This window comes from Cupressus sempervirens, chromosome 7 (assembly GCF_028749045.1).
Source record: "Cupressus sempervirens isolate cs-2001-9-10 chromosome 7, ASM2874904v1, whole genome shotgun sequence".
Taxonomy (NCBI): Eukaryota; Viridiplantae; Streptophyta; class Pinopsida; order Cupressales; family Cupressaceae; genus Cupressus; species Cupressus sempervirens.
This window is the reverse complement of record NC_143124.1, coordinates 689586298-689601444: the sequence shown is the minus strand read 5'-3', so window position 1 is coordinate 689601444 and position 15147 is coordinate 689586298.

The window sequence follows — 15147 nt, the reverse complement described above, 5'->3', positions numbered from 1 at the left end:
ACTGACTTAAAGAGTCGACTTGGTGGGGTGACTTGATGAACGGACTTCAAGGGTCGACTTGGCGAGGTGACTTGATGAACGGTCCTAAAGAGTTGACTTGGTGAGAGTACTTGGTGTGGTGACTTGATGAAAAGACTTAAAGAGTCGAATTGGTGAGAGTACTTGGTGGGGTGACTTGATGAACGCACTTGAAGGGTCGACTTGGTGGGGTGACTTTATGAACGGACCTAAAGAGTTGACCTGGTGAGAGTGCTTGGTGGGGTGACTTCATGAACATAGTAAAAGAGTCGACTTGGTGAGAGTAGTTGGTCGGGTGACTTGATGAACGCACTTGAAGAATCGACTTGGTTAGAGTACTTGGTGGGGTGACTTGATGAACAGACTTAAAGATTCGACTTGGTGGGCCGACCTGGCGGGGTGACATGATGAACGGACTTAGAGAGTCGACTTGGTGAGAGTACTTGGTGGGCCGACCTGGCCGGGCGACTTGATGAACAAACTTAAAGAGTCGACTTGGTGAGAGTACCCGGTGGGCTGACCTGGTCACGTGACTTGATGAACGGACTTAAAGAGTCGACTTGGTGGGCCGACTTGGCCGGGTGACTTGATGAACGAACTTAAAGGGTCGACTTGGTGGGTCGAACTAGCGGGGTGACTTGGTGAGAGTACTTGGTGGGCTGACCTGGCAGGGTGACTTGATGAACGAACTTAGAGAGTCGACTTTGTGAGAGTACTTGGTGGGTCGAACTGGCGGGGTGACTTGATGAACGAACTTAAAGAGTCGACCTGGTGAGAGAACTTGGTGGGCCGAGCTGGCGGGGTGAATTGATGAACGAACCTAAAGAGTCGACTTTGTGAGAGTACTTGGTGGGCCGACCTGGCGGGGTGAGTTGATGACCGAACTTAAAGGGTCGACTTGGTGAGAGTACTTGGTGGGCCGACCTGGCGGGGCGCCTTGATGAACGAACTTAAAGAGTCGACTTGGTGAGAGTACTCGGTGGGGTGACCTGATGAACAAACCTAAAGAGTCGACCTGGTGAGAGTACTTGGTGGGCCGACCTGGCGGGGTGACTTGGTGAGAAAACTTAAAGAGTCGACTTGGTGAGAGTAGTTGGTGGGCTGACCTGGCGGGGTGACTTGATGAACGAACTTAAAGAGTCGACCTGGTGGGCCGACTTGGCAGAGTGACTTCATGAACGAACTTAAAGAGTCCACTCGGTGGGCCGACCTGGCGGGGTGAATTGATGAACGAACTTAAAGAGTCGACTTGGAGAGAGTAATTTGTGGGCTGACCTGGCGGGGTGACTTGATGAATGAACTTAAAGAGTCGACTTGGTGGGGTGACTTGATGAACGCACTTGAAGGGTCGACTTGGTGGGGTGACTCGATGAAAGGACTTAAAGAGTCGACTTGGTGAGAGTACTTGGTGGCTCGACTTTATGAGAAGACTTAAAGAGTCCACTTGGTGAGAGTGGGCCTAACGGGGCGAGTTGGTGGGGCGACTTGGCGAGTGTTATTAGAGAGCCGACGTGGTGAGGCGACTCGGCGAGTTGGTTCGTTGAGATGACATGGTGAGCTGACTTGGCGAGTCGACCCGGCGAGCGAACTTAAAGAGTCGACTTGGCAACGTACTCGAGTCGACTTGGTGAGGCGACCCGGCGAGCGGGCTCAAAGAGTCAACATGGTGAGCCGACTCATTGAGTCAACATGGTGAGGCGACTCATGGTGAGGAGCTATCCTTGAGGCGACTTGGTGGGCCTACTTGATTAGTCGACTTGGTGAGCCGACCTGACGAGCTGACACGGTGAGCGGGCTTGAAGAGGCGACGACTTGGTGGGGTAACTCGGCAAGCCAACTTATCGAGGCGAGATGGTGAGTCGACTTGGTGAGCTGACTTGGTGAGCGCACTTAAAGAGTCAACTTCGTGAGGTGACTCGGCGAGTTAGCCCGCTGATGCGACTTGGGCGGGCCGACCTGGCGAACGAACTTAAAGAGGCGACTTGGGCGGGCTGACCTGGCGAGCGAACTTAAAGAGTTGACTTGGCAACGTACTTGAACAACCGACTTGGTGAGCTGACACGGTGAGTGGGCTTAGAGAAGCAACTCGGCGGGGCGACTTGATGAACGGACTTAAAGGGTCGACTTGGCGGGGTGACTTGATGAACGGACCTAAAGAGTTGACTTGGTGAGAGTACTTGGCGGGGTGAACTGATGAACGGACTTAAAGAGTCGACTTGGTGGGAGTACTCGGTGGGCCGACTTGATGAACGAACTTATAGAGTCGACTTGGTGAGAGTAGTTGTTCTGGTGACTTGATGAACGGACTTAAAGAGTCGGCTTGGCGGGGTGACTTGATGAAAGGACTTAAACAGTCGACTTGGTCGGGTGACTCGATGAACGAACTTAGAGGGTCGACTTTGCGGGGTGACTTGATGAACGGACCTAAAGAGTTGACTCGGTGAGAGTACTCGGTGGGGTGACTTGATGAAAGGACTTAAAGAGTCGACTTGGTGAGAGTACTTGGTGGCTCGACTTTATGAGCAGACTTAAAGTGTCCACTTGGTGAGAGTGGGCCTAACGGGGCGATGTGGTGAGTGGGCCTAACGGGGCGAGTTGGTGGGGCGACTTGGCGAGTGGTATTAGAGAGCCGACGTGGTGAGGCGACTCGGCGAGTTGGTTCGTTGAGATGACATGGTGAGCTGACTTGGCGAGTCGACCCGGCGAGCGAACTTAAAGAGTCGACTTGGCAACGTACTCGAGTCGACTTGGTGAGGCGACCCGGCGAGCGGGCTCAAAGAGTCACCATGGTGAGGCGACTCATTGAGTGAACATGGTGAGGCGACTCATGGTGAGGAGCTATCCTTGAGGCGACTTGGTGGGCCTACTTGATTAGTCGACTTGGTGAGCCGACCTGACGAGCTGACACGGTGAGCGGGCTTAAAGAGGCGACGACTTGGTGGGGTAACTCAGCAAGCCAACTTATCGAGGCGAGATGGTGAGTCGACTTGGTGAGCTGACTTGGTGAGCGCACTTAAAGAGTCAACTTCGTGAGGTGACTCGGCGAGTTAGCCCGCTGATGCGACTTGGGCGGGCCGACCTGGCGAACGAACTTAAAGAGGCGACTTGGGCGGGCTGACCTGGCGAGCGAACTTAAAGAGTTGACTTGGCAACGTACTTGAACAACCGACTTGGTGAGCTGACATGGTGAGTGGGCTTAGAGAAGCAACTCGGCGGGGCGACTTGATGAACGGACTTAAAGGGTCGACTCGGCGGGGTGACTTGATGAACGGACCTAAAGAGTTGACTTGGTGAGAGTACTTGGCGGGGTGAAATGATGAACGGACTTAAAGAGTCGACTTGGTGGGAGTACTTGGTGGGCCGACTTGATGAACGGACTTATAGAGTCGACTTGGTGAGAGTAGTTGTTCTGGTGACTTGATGAACGGACTTAAAGAGTCCGCTTGGCGGGGTGACTTGATGAAAGGACTTAAACAGTCGACTTGGTCGGGTGACTCGATGAACGAACTTAGAGGGTCGACTTTGCGGGGTGACTTGATGAACGGACCTAAAGAGTTGACTTGGTGAGAGTACTCGGTGGGGTGACTCGATGAAAGGACTTAAAGAGTCGACTTGGTGAGAGTACTTGGTGGCTCGACTTTATGAGCAGACTTAAAGTGTCCACTTGGTGAGAGTGGGCCTAACGGGGCGATGTGGTGAGTGGGCCTAACGGGGCGAGTTGGTGGGGCGACTTGGCGAGTGGTATTAGAGAGTCGACGTGGTGAGGCGACTCGGCGAGTTGGTTCGTTGAGATGACATGGTGAGCTGACTTGGCGAGTCGACCCGGCGAGCGAACTTAAAGAGTCGACTTGGCAACGTACTCGAGTCGACTTGGTGAGGCGACCCGGCGAGCGGGCTCAAAGAGTCACCATGGTGAGGTGACTCATTGAGTGAACATGGTGAGGCGACTCATGGTGAGGAGCTATCCTTGAGGCGACTTGGTGGGCCTACTTGATTAGTCGACTTGGTGAGCCGACCTGACGAGCTGACACGATGAGCGGGCTTAAAGAGGCGACGACTTGGTGGGGTAACTCGGCAAGCCAACTTATCGAGGCGAGATGGTGAGTCGACTTGGTGAGCTGACTTGGTGAGCGCACTTAAAGAGTCAACTTCGTGAGGTGACTCGGCAAGTTAGCCCGTTGATGCGACTTGGGCGGGCCGACCTGGCGAACGAACTTAAAGAGGCGACTTGGGCGGGCTGACCTGGCGAGCGAACTTAAAGAGTTGACTTGGCAACGTACTTGAACAACCGACTTGGTGAGCTGACATGGTGAGTGGGCTTAGAGAAGCAACTCGGCGGGGCGACTTGATGAACGGACTTAAAGGGTCGACTTGGCGGGGTGACTTGATGAACGGACCTAAAGAGTTGACTTGGTGAGAGTACTTGGCGGAGTGAACTGATGAACGGGCTTAAAGAGTCGACTTGGTGGGAGTACTTGGTGGGCCGACTTGATGAACGGACTTATAGAGTCGACTTGGTGAGAGTAGTTGTTCTGGTGACTTGATGAACGGACTTAAAGAGTCCGCTTGGCGGGGTGACTTGATGAAAGGACTTAAACAGTCGACTTGGTCGGGTGACTCGATGAACGAACTTAGACGGTCGACTTTGCGGGGTGACTTGATGAACAGACCTAAAGAGTTGACTTGGTGAGAGTACTTGGTTGGGTGACTCGATGAAAGGACTTAAAGAGTCGACTTGGTGAGAGTACTTGGTGGCTCGACTTTATGAGCAGACTTAAAGAGTCCACTTGGTGAGAGTGGGCCTAACGGGGCGATGTGGTGAGTGGGCGTAACGGGGCGAGTTGGTGGGGCGACTTGGCGAGTGGTATTAGAGAGCCGACGTGGTGAGGCGACTCGGCGAGTTGGTTCGTTGAGATGACATGGTGAGCTGACTTGGCGAGTCGACCCGGCGAGCGAACTTAAAGAGTCGACTTGGCAACGTACTCGAGTCGACTTGGTGAGGCGACCCGGCGAGCGGGCTCAAAGAGTCACCATGGTGAGGCGACTCATTGAGTCAACATGGTGAGGCGACTCATGGTGAGGAGCTATCCTTGAGGCGACTTGGTGGGCCTACTTGATTAGTCGACTTGGTGAGCCGACCTGACGAGCTGACACGGTGAGCGGGCTTAAAGAGGCGACGACTTGGTGGGGTAACTCGGCAAGCCAACTTATCGAGGCGAGATGGTGAGTCGACTTGGTGAGCTGACTTGGTGAGCGCACTTAAAGAGTCAACTTCGTGAGGTGACTCGGCGAGTTAGCCCGCTGATGCGACTTGGGCGGGCCGACCTGGCGAACGAACTTAAAGAGGCGACTTGGGCGGGCTGACCTGGCGAGCGAACTTAAAGAGTTGACTTGGCAACGTACTTGAACAACCGACTTGGTGAGCGGACATGGTGAGTGGGATTAGAGAAGCAACTCGGCGGGGCGACTTGATGAACGGACTTAAAGGGTCAACTTGGCGGGGTGACTTGATGAACGGACCTAAAGAGTTGACTTGGTGAGAGTACTTGGCGGGGTGAACTGATGAACGGACTTAAAGAGTCGACTTGGTGGGAGTACTTGGTGGGCCGACTTGATGAACGGACTTATAGAGTCGACTTGGTGAGAGTAGTTGTTCTGGTGACTTGATGAACGGACTTAAAGAGTCGGCTTGGCGAGGTGACTTGATGAAAGGACTTAAACAGTCGACTTGGTCGGGTGACTCGATGAACGAACTTAGAGGGTCGACTTTGCGGGGTGACTTGATGAACGGACCTAAAGAGTTGACTTGGTGAGAGTACTCGGTGGGGTGACCTGATGAACAGACTTAGAGAGTCGACTTGGTGAGAGTCCTTGGTGGGCCGACCTGGTTGGGTGACTTCGTGAACTGACTAAAAGAGTCGACTTGGTGGGGTGACTTGATGAACGGACTTCAAGGGTCGACTTGGCGAGGTGACTTGATGAACGGTCCTAAAGAGTTGACTTGGTGAGAGTACTTGGTGTGGTGACTTGATGAAAAGACTTAAAGAGTCGAATTGGTGAGAGTACTTGGTGGGGTGACTTGATGAACGCACTTGAAGGGTCGACTTGGTGGGGTGACTTTATGAACGGACCTAAAGAGTTGACCTGGTGAGAGTGCTTGGTGGGGTGACTTGATGAACATAGTAAAAGAGTCGACTTGGTGAGAGTAGTTGGTCGGGTGACTTGATGAACGCACTTGAAGAATCGACTTGGTTAGAGTACTTGGTGGGGTGACTTGATGAACAGACTTAAAGATTCGACTTGGTGGGCCGACCTGGCGGGGTGACTTGATGAACGGACTTAGAGAGTCGACTTGGTGAGAGTACTTGGTGGGCCGACCTGGCCGGGTGACTTGATGAACAAACTTAAAGAGTCGACTTGGTGAGAGTACTCGGTGGGCTGACCTGGTCACGTGACTTGATGAACGGACTTAAAGAGTCGACTTGGTGGGCCGACTTGGCCGGGTGACTTGATGAACGGACTTAAAGAGTCGACTTGGTGGGCCGACTTGGCCGGGTGACTTGATGAACGAACTTAAAGAGTCGGCTTGGTGGGTCGAAGTAGTGGGGTGACTTGGTGAGAGTACTTGCTGGGCTGACCTGGCAGGGTGACTTGATGAACGAACTTAGAGAGTCGACTTTGTTAGAGTACTTGGTGGGTCGAACTGGCGGGGTGACTTGATGAACGAACTTAAAGAGTCGACCCGGTGAGAGAACTTGGTGGGCCGAGCTGGCGGGGTGAATTGATGAACGAACCTAAAGAGTCGACTTTGTGAGAGTACTTGGTGGGCCGACCTGGCGGGGTGAGTTGATGACCGAACTTAAAGGGTCGACTCGGTGAGAGTACTTGGTGGGCCGACCTGGCGGGGCGACTTGATGAACGAACTTAAAGAGTCGACTTGGTGAGAGTACTCGGTGGGGTGCCCTGATGAACAAACCTAAAGAGTCGACCTGGTGAGAGTACTTGGTGGGCCGACCTGGCGGGGTGACTTGGTGAGCAAACTTAAAGAGTCGACTTGGTGAGAGTAGTTGGTGGGCTGACCTGGCGGGGTGACTTGATGAACGAACTTAAAGAGTCGACCTGGTGGGCCGACTTGGCAGAGTGACTTCATGAACGAACTTAAAGAGTCCACTTGGTGGGCCGACCTGGCGGGGTGACTTGATGAACGAACTTAAAGAGTCGACTTGGTGAGAGTAATTTGTGGGCTGACCTGGCTGGGTGACTTGATGAATGAACTTAAAGAGTCGACTTGGTGGGGTGACTTGATGAACGCACTTGAAGGGTCGACTTGGTGGGGTGACTCTATGAACGGACCTAAAGAGTTGACTTGGTGAGAGTACTTGGTGGGGTGACTCGATGAAAGGACTTAAAGAGTCGACTTGGTGAGAGTACTTGGTGGCTCGACTTTATGAGCAGACTTAAAGAGCCCACTTGGTGAGAGTGGGCCTAACGGGGCGATGTGGTGAGTGGGCCTAACGGGGCGAGTTGGTGGGGCGACTTGGCGAGTGGTATTAGAGAGCCGACGTGGTGAGGCGACTCGGCGAGTTGGTTCGTTGAGATGACATGGTGAGCTGACTTGGCGAGTCGACCCGGCGAGCGAACTTAAAGAGTGGACTTGGCAACGTACTCGAGTCGACTTGGTGAGGCGACCCGGCGAGCGGGCTCAAAGAGTCAACATGGTGAGGCGACTCATGGTGAGGAGCTATCCTTGAGGCGACTTGGTGGGCCTACTTGATTAGTCGACTTGGTGAGCCGACCTGACGAGCTGACACGGTGAGCGGGCTTGAAGAGGCGACGACTTGGTGGGGTAACTCGGCAAGCCAAATTATCGAGGCGAGATGGTGAGTCGACTTGGTGAGCTGACTTGGTGAGCGCACTTAAAGAGTCAACTTCGTGAGGTGACTCGGCGAGTTAGCCCGCTGATGCGACTTGGGCGGGCCGACCTGGCGAACGAACTTAAAGAGGCGACTTGGGCGGGCTGACCTGGCGAGCGAACTTAAAGAGTTGACTTGGCAACGTACTTGAACAACCGACTTGGTGAGCTGACACGGTGAGTGGGCTTAGAGAAGCAACTCGGCGGGGCGACTTGATGAACGGACTTAAAGGGTCGACTTGGCGGGGTGACTTGATGAACGGACCTAAAGAGTTGACTTGGTGAGAGTACTTGGCGGGGTGAACTGATGAACGGACTTAAAGAGTCGACTTGGTGGGAGTACTTGGTGGGCCGACTTGATGAACGGACTTATAGAGTCGACTTGGTGAGAGTAGTTGTTCTGGTGACTTGATGAACGGACTTAAAGAGTCGGCTTGGCGGGGTGACTTGATGAAAGGACTTAAACAGTCGACTTGGTCGGGTGATTCGATGAACGAACTTAGAGGGTCGACTTTGCGGGGTGACTTGATGAACGGACCTAAAGAGTTGACTTGGTGAGAGTACTTGGTTGGGTGACTCGATGAAACGACTTAAAGAGTCGACTTGGTGAGAGTACTTGGTGGCTCGACTTTATGAGCAGACTGAAAGAGTCCACTTGGTGAGAGTGGGCCTAACGGGGCGATGTGGTGAGTGGGCCTAACGGGGCGAGTTGGTGGGGCGACTTGGCGAGTGGTATTAGAGAGCCGACGTGGTGAGGCGGCTCGGCGAGTTGGTTCGTTGAGATGACATGGTGAGCTGACTTGGCGAGTCGACCTGGCGAGCGAACTTAAAGAGTCGACTTGGCAACGTACTCGAGTCGACTTGGTGAGGCGACCCGGCGAGCGGGCTCAAAGAGTCAACATGGTGAGGCGACTCATTGAGTCAACATGGTGAGGAGCTATCCTTGAGGCGACTTGGTGGGCCTACTTGATTAGTCGACTTGGTGAGCCGACCTGACGAGCTGACACGGTGAGCGGGCTTAAAGAGGCGACGACTTGGTGGGGTAACTCGGCAAGCCAACTTATCGAGGCGAGATGGTGAGTCGACTTGGTGAGCTGACTTGGTGAGCGCACTTAAAGAGTCAACTTCGTGAGGTGACTCGGCGAGTTAGCCCACTGATGCGACTTGGGCGGGCCGACCTGGCGAACGAACTTAAAGAGGCGAGTTGGGCGGGCTGACCTGGCGAGCGAACTTAAAGAGTTGACTTGGCAACGTACTTGAACAACCGACTTGGTGAGCGGACATGGTGAGTGGGATTAGAGAAGCAACTCGGCGGGGCGACTTGATGAACGGACTTAAAGGGTCGACTCGGCGGGGTGACTTGATGAACGGACCTAAAGAGTTGACTTGGTGAGAGTACTTGGCGGGGTGAACTGATGAACGGACTTAAAGAGTCGACTTGGTGGGAGTACTTGGTGGGCCGACTTGATGAACGGACTTATAGAGTCGACTTGGTGAGAGTAGTTGTTCTGGTGACTTGATGAACGGACTTAAAGAGTCGGCTTGGCGGGGTGACTTGATGAAAGGACTTAAACAGTCGACTTGGTCGGGTGACTCGATGAACGAACTTAGAGGGTCGACTTTGCGGGGTGACTTGATGAACGGACCTAAAGAGTTGACTTGGTGAGAGTACTCGGTGGGGTGACCTGATGAACAGACTTAGAGAGTCGACTTGGTGAGAGTCCTTGGTGGGCCGACCTGGTTGGGTGACTTCGTGAACTGACTTAAAGAGTCGACTTGGTGGGGTGACTTGATGAACGAACTTCAAGGGTCGACTTGGCGAGGTGACTTGATGAACGGTCCTAAAGAGTTGACTTGGTGAGAGTACTTGGTGTGGTGACTTGATGAAAAGACTTAAAGAGTCGAATTGGTGAGAGTACTTGGTGGGGTGACTTGATGAACGCACTTGAAGGGTCGACTTGGTGGGGTGACTTTATGAACGGACCTAAAGAGTTGACCTGGTGAGAGTGCTTGGTGGGGTGACTTGATGAACATAGTAAAAGAGTCGACTTGGTGAGAGTAGTTGGTCGGGTGACTTGATGAACGCACTTGAAGAATCGACTTGGTTAGAGTACTTGGTGGGGTGACTTAATGAACAGACTTAAAGATTCGACTTGGTGGGCCGACCTGGCGGGGTGACTTGATGAACGGACTTAGAGAGTCGACTTGGTGAGAGTACTTGGTGGGCCGACCTGGCCGGGTGACTTGATGAACAAACTTAAAGAGTCGACTTGGTGAGAGTACTCGGTGGGCTGACCTGGTCACGTGACTTGATGAACGGACTTAAAGAGTCGACTTGGTGGGCCGACTTGGCCGGGTGACTTGATGAACGGACTTAAAGAGTCGACTTGGTGGGCCGACTTGGCCGGGTGACTTGATGAACGAACTTAAAGAGTCGGCTTGGTGGGTCGAAGTAGCGGGGTGACTTGGTGAGAGTACTTGCTGGGCTGACCTGGCAGGGTGACTTGATGAACGAACTTAGAGAGTCGACTTTGTTAGAGTACTTGGTGGGTCGAACTGGCGGGGTGACTTGATGAACGAACTTAAAGAGTCGACCCGGTGAGAGAACTTGGTGGGCCGAGCTGGCGGGGTGAATTGATGAACGAACCTAAAGAGTCGACTTTGTGAGAGTACTTGGTGGGCCGACCTGGCGGGGTGAGTTGATGACCGAACTTAAAGGGTCGACTCGGTGAGAGTACTTGGTGGGCCGACCTGGCGGGGCGACTTGATGAACGAACTTAAAGAGTCGACTTGGTGAGAGTACTCGGTGGGGTGCCCTGATGAACAAACCTAAAGAGTCGACCTGGTGAGAGTACTTGGTGGGCCGACCTGGCGGGGTGACTTGGTGAGCAAACTTAAAGAGTCGACTTGGTGAGAGTAGTTGGTGGGCTGACCTGGCGGGGTGACTTGATGAACGAACTTAAAGAGTCGACCTGGTGGGCCGACTTGGCAGAGTGACTTCATGAACGAACTTAAAGAGTCCACTTGGTGGGCCGACCTGGCGGGGTGACTTGATGAACGAACTTAAAGAGTCGACTTGGTGAGAGTAATTTGTGGGCTGACCTGGCGGGGTGACTTGATGAATGAACTTAAAGAGTCGACTTGGTGGGGTGACTTGATGAACGCACTTGAAGGGTCGACTTGGTGGGGTGACTCTATGAACGGACCTAAAGAGTTGACTTGGTGAGAGTACTTGGTGGGGTGACTCGATGAAAGGACTTAAAGAGTCGACTTGGTGAGAGTACTTGGTGGCTCGACTTTATGAGCAGACTTAAAGAGCCCACTTGGTGAGAGTGGGCCTAACGGGGCGATGTGGTGAGTGGGCCTAACGGGGCGAGTTGGTGGGGCGACTTGGCGAGTGGTATTAGAGAGCCGACGTGGTGAGGCGACTCGGCGAGTTGGTTCGTTGAGATGACATGGTGAGCTGACTTGGCGAGTCGACCCGGCGAGCGAACTTAAAGAGTGGACTTGGCAACGTACTCGAGTCGACTTGGTGAGGCGACCCGGCGAGCGGGCTCAAAGAGTCAACATGGTGAGGCGACTCATTGAGTCAACATGGTGAGGAGCTATCCTTGAGGCGACTTGGTGGGCCTACTTGATTAGTCGACTTGGTGAGCCGACCTGACGAGCTGACACGGTGAGCGGGCTTGAAGAGGCGACGACTTGGTGGGGTAACTCGGCAAGCCAAATTATCGAGGCGAGATGGTGAGTCGACTTGGTGAGCTGACTTGGTGAGCGCACTTAAAGAGTCAACTTCGTGAGGTGACTCGGCGAGTTAGCCCGCTGATGCGACTTGGGCGGGCCGACCTGGCGAACGAACTTAAAGAGGCGACTTGGGCGGGCTGACCTGGCGAGCGAACTTAAAGAGTTGACTTGGCAACGTACTTGAACAACCGACTTGGCGAGCTGACACGGTGAGTGGGCTTAGAGAAGCAACTCGGCGGGGCGACTTGATGAACGGACTTAAAGGGTCGACTTGGCGGGGTGACTTGATGAACGGACCTAAAGAGTTGACTTGGTGAGAGTACTTGGCGGGGTGAACTGATGAACGGACTTAAAGAGTCGACTTGGTGGGAGTACTTGGTGGGCCGACTTGATGAACGGACTTATAGAGTCGACTTGGTGAGAGTAGTTGTTCTGGTGACTTGATGAACGAAATTAAAGAGTCGGCTTGGCGGGGTGACTTGATGAAAGGACTTAAACAGTCGACTTGGTCGGGTGATTCGATGAACGAACTTAGAGGGTCGACTTTGCGGGGTGACTTGATGAACGGACCTAAAGAGTTGACTTGGTGAGAGTACTTGGTTGGGTGACTCGATGAAACGACTTAAAGAGTCGACTTGGTGAGAGTACTTGGTGGCTCGACTTTATGAGCAGACTTAAAGAGTCCACTTGGTGAGAGTGGGCCTAACGGGGCGATGTGGTGAGTGGGCCTAACGGGGCGAGTTGGTGGGGCGACTTGGCGAGTGGTATTAGAGAGCCGACGTGGTGAGGCGGCTCGGCGAGTTGGTTCGTTGAGATGACATGGTGAGCTGACTTGGCGAGTCGACCTGGCGAGCGAACTTAAAGAGTCGACTTGGCAACGTACTCGAGTCGACTTGGTGAGGCGACCCGGCGAGCGGGCTCAAAGAGTCAACATGGTGAGGCGACTCATTGAGTCAACATGGTGAGGAGCTATCCTTGAGGCGACTTGGTGGGCCTACTTGATTAGTCGACTTGGTGAGCCGACCTGACGAGCTGACACGGTGAGCGGGCTTAAAGAGGCGACGACTTGGTGGGGTAACTCGGCAAGCCAACTTATCGAGGCGAGATGGTGAGTCGACTTGGTGAGCTGACTTGGTGAGCGCACTTAAAGAGTCAACTTCGTGAGGTGACTCGGCGAGTTAGCCCGTTGATGCGACTTGGGCGGGCCGACCTGGCGAACGAACTTAAAGAGGCGACTTGGGCGGGCTGACCTGGCGAGCGAACTTAAAGAGTTGACTTGGCAACGTACTTGAACAACCGACTTGGTGAGCTGACATGGTGAGTGGGCTCCGCTGATGCGACTTGGGCGGGCCGACCTGGCGAACGAACTTAAAGAGGCGACTTGGGCGGGCTGACCTGGTGAGCGAACTTAAAGAGTTGACTTGGTGAGCTGACATGGTCAGTGGGCTTAGAGAAGCAACTCGGCGGGGCAACTTGGCGAGCACACCTGCTGGGGCAAGGTGGTAAAACGACTAGGTGATTCGACATGGTGAGCTGACTTAGGGAGCTGACTTGGTGAGCGAACTTAAGGGGTCGACTTGGTGAGGCAACCTGAATAGTCGACTCGGTGAGGTGGCTTGGGGAGCCGACATGGTGAGCGGTCTTAAAGAAGAGGCGACCTGGTGGGGCAACCTGGTGAGGCGAGATGGTAAGTCATCTTGGTGAGCCGTCTTGACGAGCTGTGAGTGGACTTAAAGAGTCAATTCTTGATTTGGCAAAGACCACATGGTTAGATGACTTGGTGAGCCGACCTGGCCAGAAAAATTGGCAAGCAAACTTATAGAATCGACTTGCTGTCCCCAGCCAGGATCGCACGCCTGGGTCGACCCAACTTGGGTCACCCGACTAGGTCAACCCATCTCCGTCGCCCCAGCCTCGGGCGACCCGACTGGGTCGACGAGGGGAAAAAAAAAAAAAAAAAACAAAAAAAATCATGAGAGGCCCTGTACAGCGAAAAGCGCTAAATTTTGGGCATTACAAAAAAAAAAAACAAGTTACCCGCTTTTGGATCACGCACAAGTTTCAGTTCACGTATTGCCGAGCCGACTCGAGGCGTTACGCCTAGCTAGCCGGATTCGAGGTAGGGTAGCCGAAACGATCCGATTTGAGAATTTTCTTTATAAAAAGAGATCATGATAGGCCTCGTAAGGCAAAAAAGAATGAAATTTTGGGAGTTCAAAAAAAAACGTTACCCGGTTTTGGATCGCGCACAGGGCTCGGGTCACGTAGCATCGAGGTGCCCTGGGTGACATGATTCGAGCGAAAAGTCGACGGTGGCATGAGTCGTGCAAAAACATTGGAGGCCATTAAGGCTCAAGGCGCTTCGAGTCGAGGTTGCCGAGGCGGGTCGGGTTGAAAAATTTGGGCGTTAACCAAAAAGAAAAAGTTAACCGCTTTTGGATCATGTACACGGCTCGGGGCACTTAGAATCAAGTCGAGCACGGTGACATGAGTCGTGCGAAAAATTTGGAGACGACTCGAGTCGGGGCATCCGACTCTATTCGAGTTCAAAACTTTGGGACTTGACAAAAAAAAGAAAAAAGAAAAAGTTACCCGGTTTTGGATCACGTAAGTGACTCGGGCCACTCAGAATCAAGGCGAGTGCGATTACATGAGTCGGGCGAAAAAAAAAAAATGGAGGCGGTTAAGGCTCGAGGCAATTCGAGTCGGGGTAGCTGAGTCGATTCGAAAACTTTGGCCGTTAGCCAGAAAAAGAGTTAATCGCTTTTGGATCACGTACATGACTTGGGGCACATAGAATCAAGTCAAGCACGGTGACATGAGTGGTTCGAAAAAATTGCAGGCGATTAAGGCTCGAGGCTATTTGAGTTGGGGTTGCTGACACGATTCGGGTTGAAATCTTTGGGTGTTAACCAAAGAAGGAAGAAGTTAACCGCTTTTGGATCACTTACATGACTCGGGGCACCAAGTCGAGCACGGTGACATGAGTCCTGCGAAAAAACTGGAGGCGGTTAAGGCTCGAGGCAATACGAGTCGGGGTCGCCGACACAATTTGGGTTGAAAACTTTGGGCGTTAACCGAAAAAAAGAGTTGACCGCCTTTGGATCACGCACATGACTCGGCGCACTTAGAATCATGTCGAGCACGGTGACATGAGTCGTGCGAAAAAATTGGAGGCGGTTAAGGCTCGACGCGATTCGAGTCGGGGTTCGGGTAATTGGGGCGATTCGTGTCGGGGTTGCCGACACGGTTCGAGTTGAAAACTTTGGGCATTAACCCCCCCAAAAAAAAAGGTTGACCTCTTTTGGACCACGTACATGACTCGGGGCACTTAGAATCAAGTCGAGCACGGTGACATGGGTTGTGCGAAAAATTCGGAGGCGATTCGAGTCGGGGTAGCCAACTCGATTTGAGTTCAAAACTTTGGGCGTTAACCAAAAAAATAAGTTGACCGGTTTTGGATCACGTACATG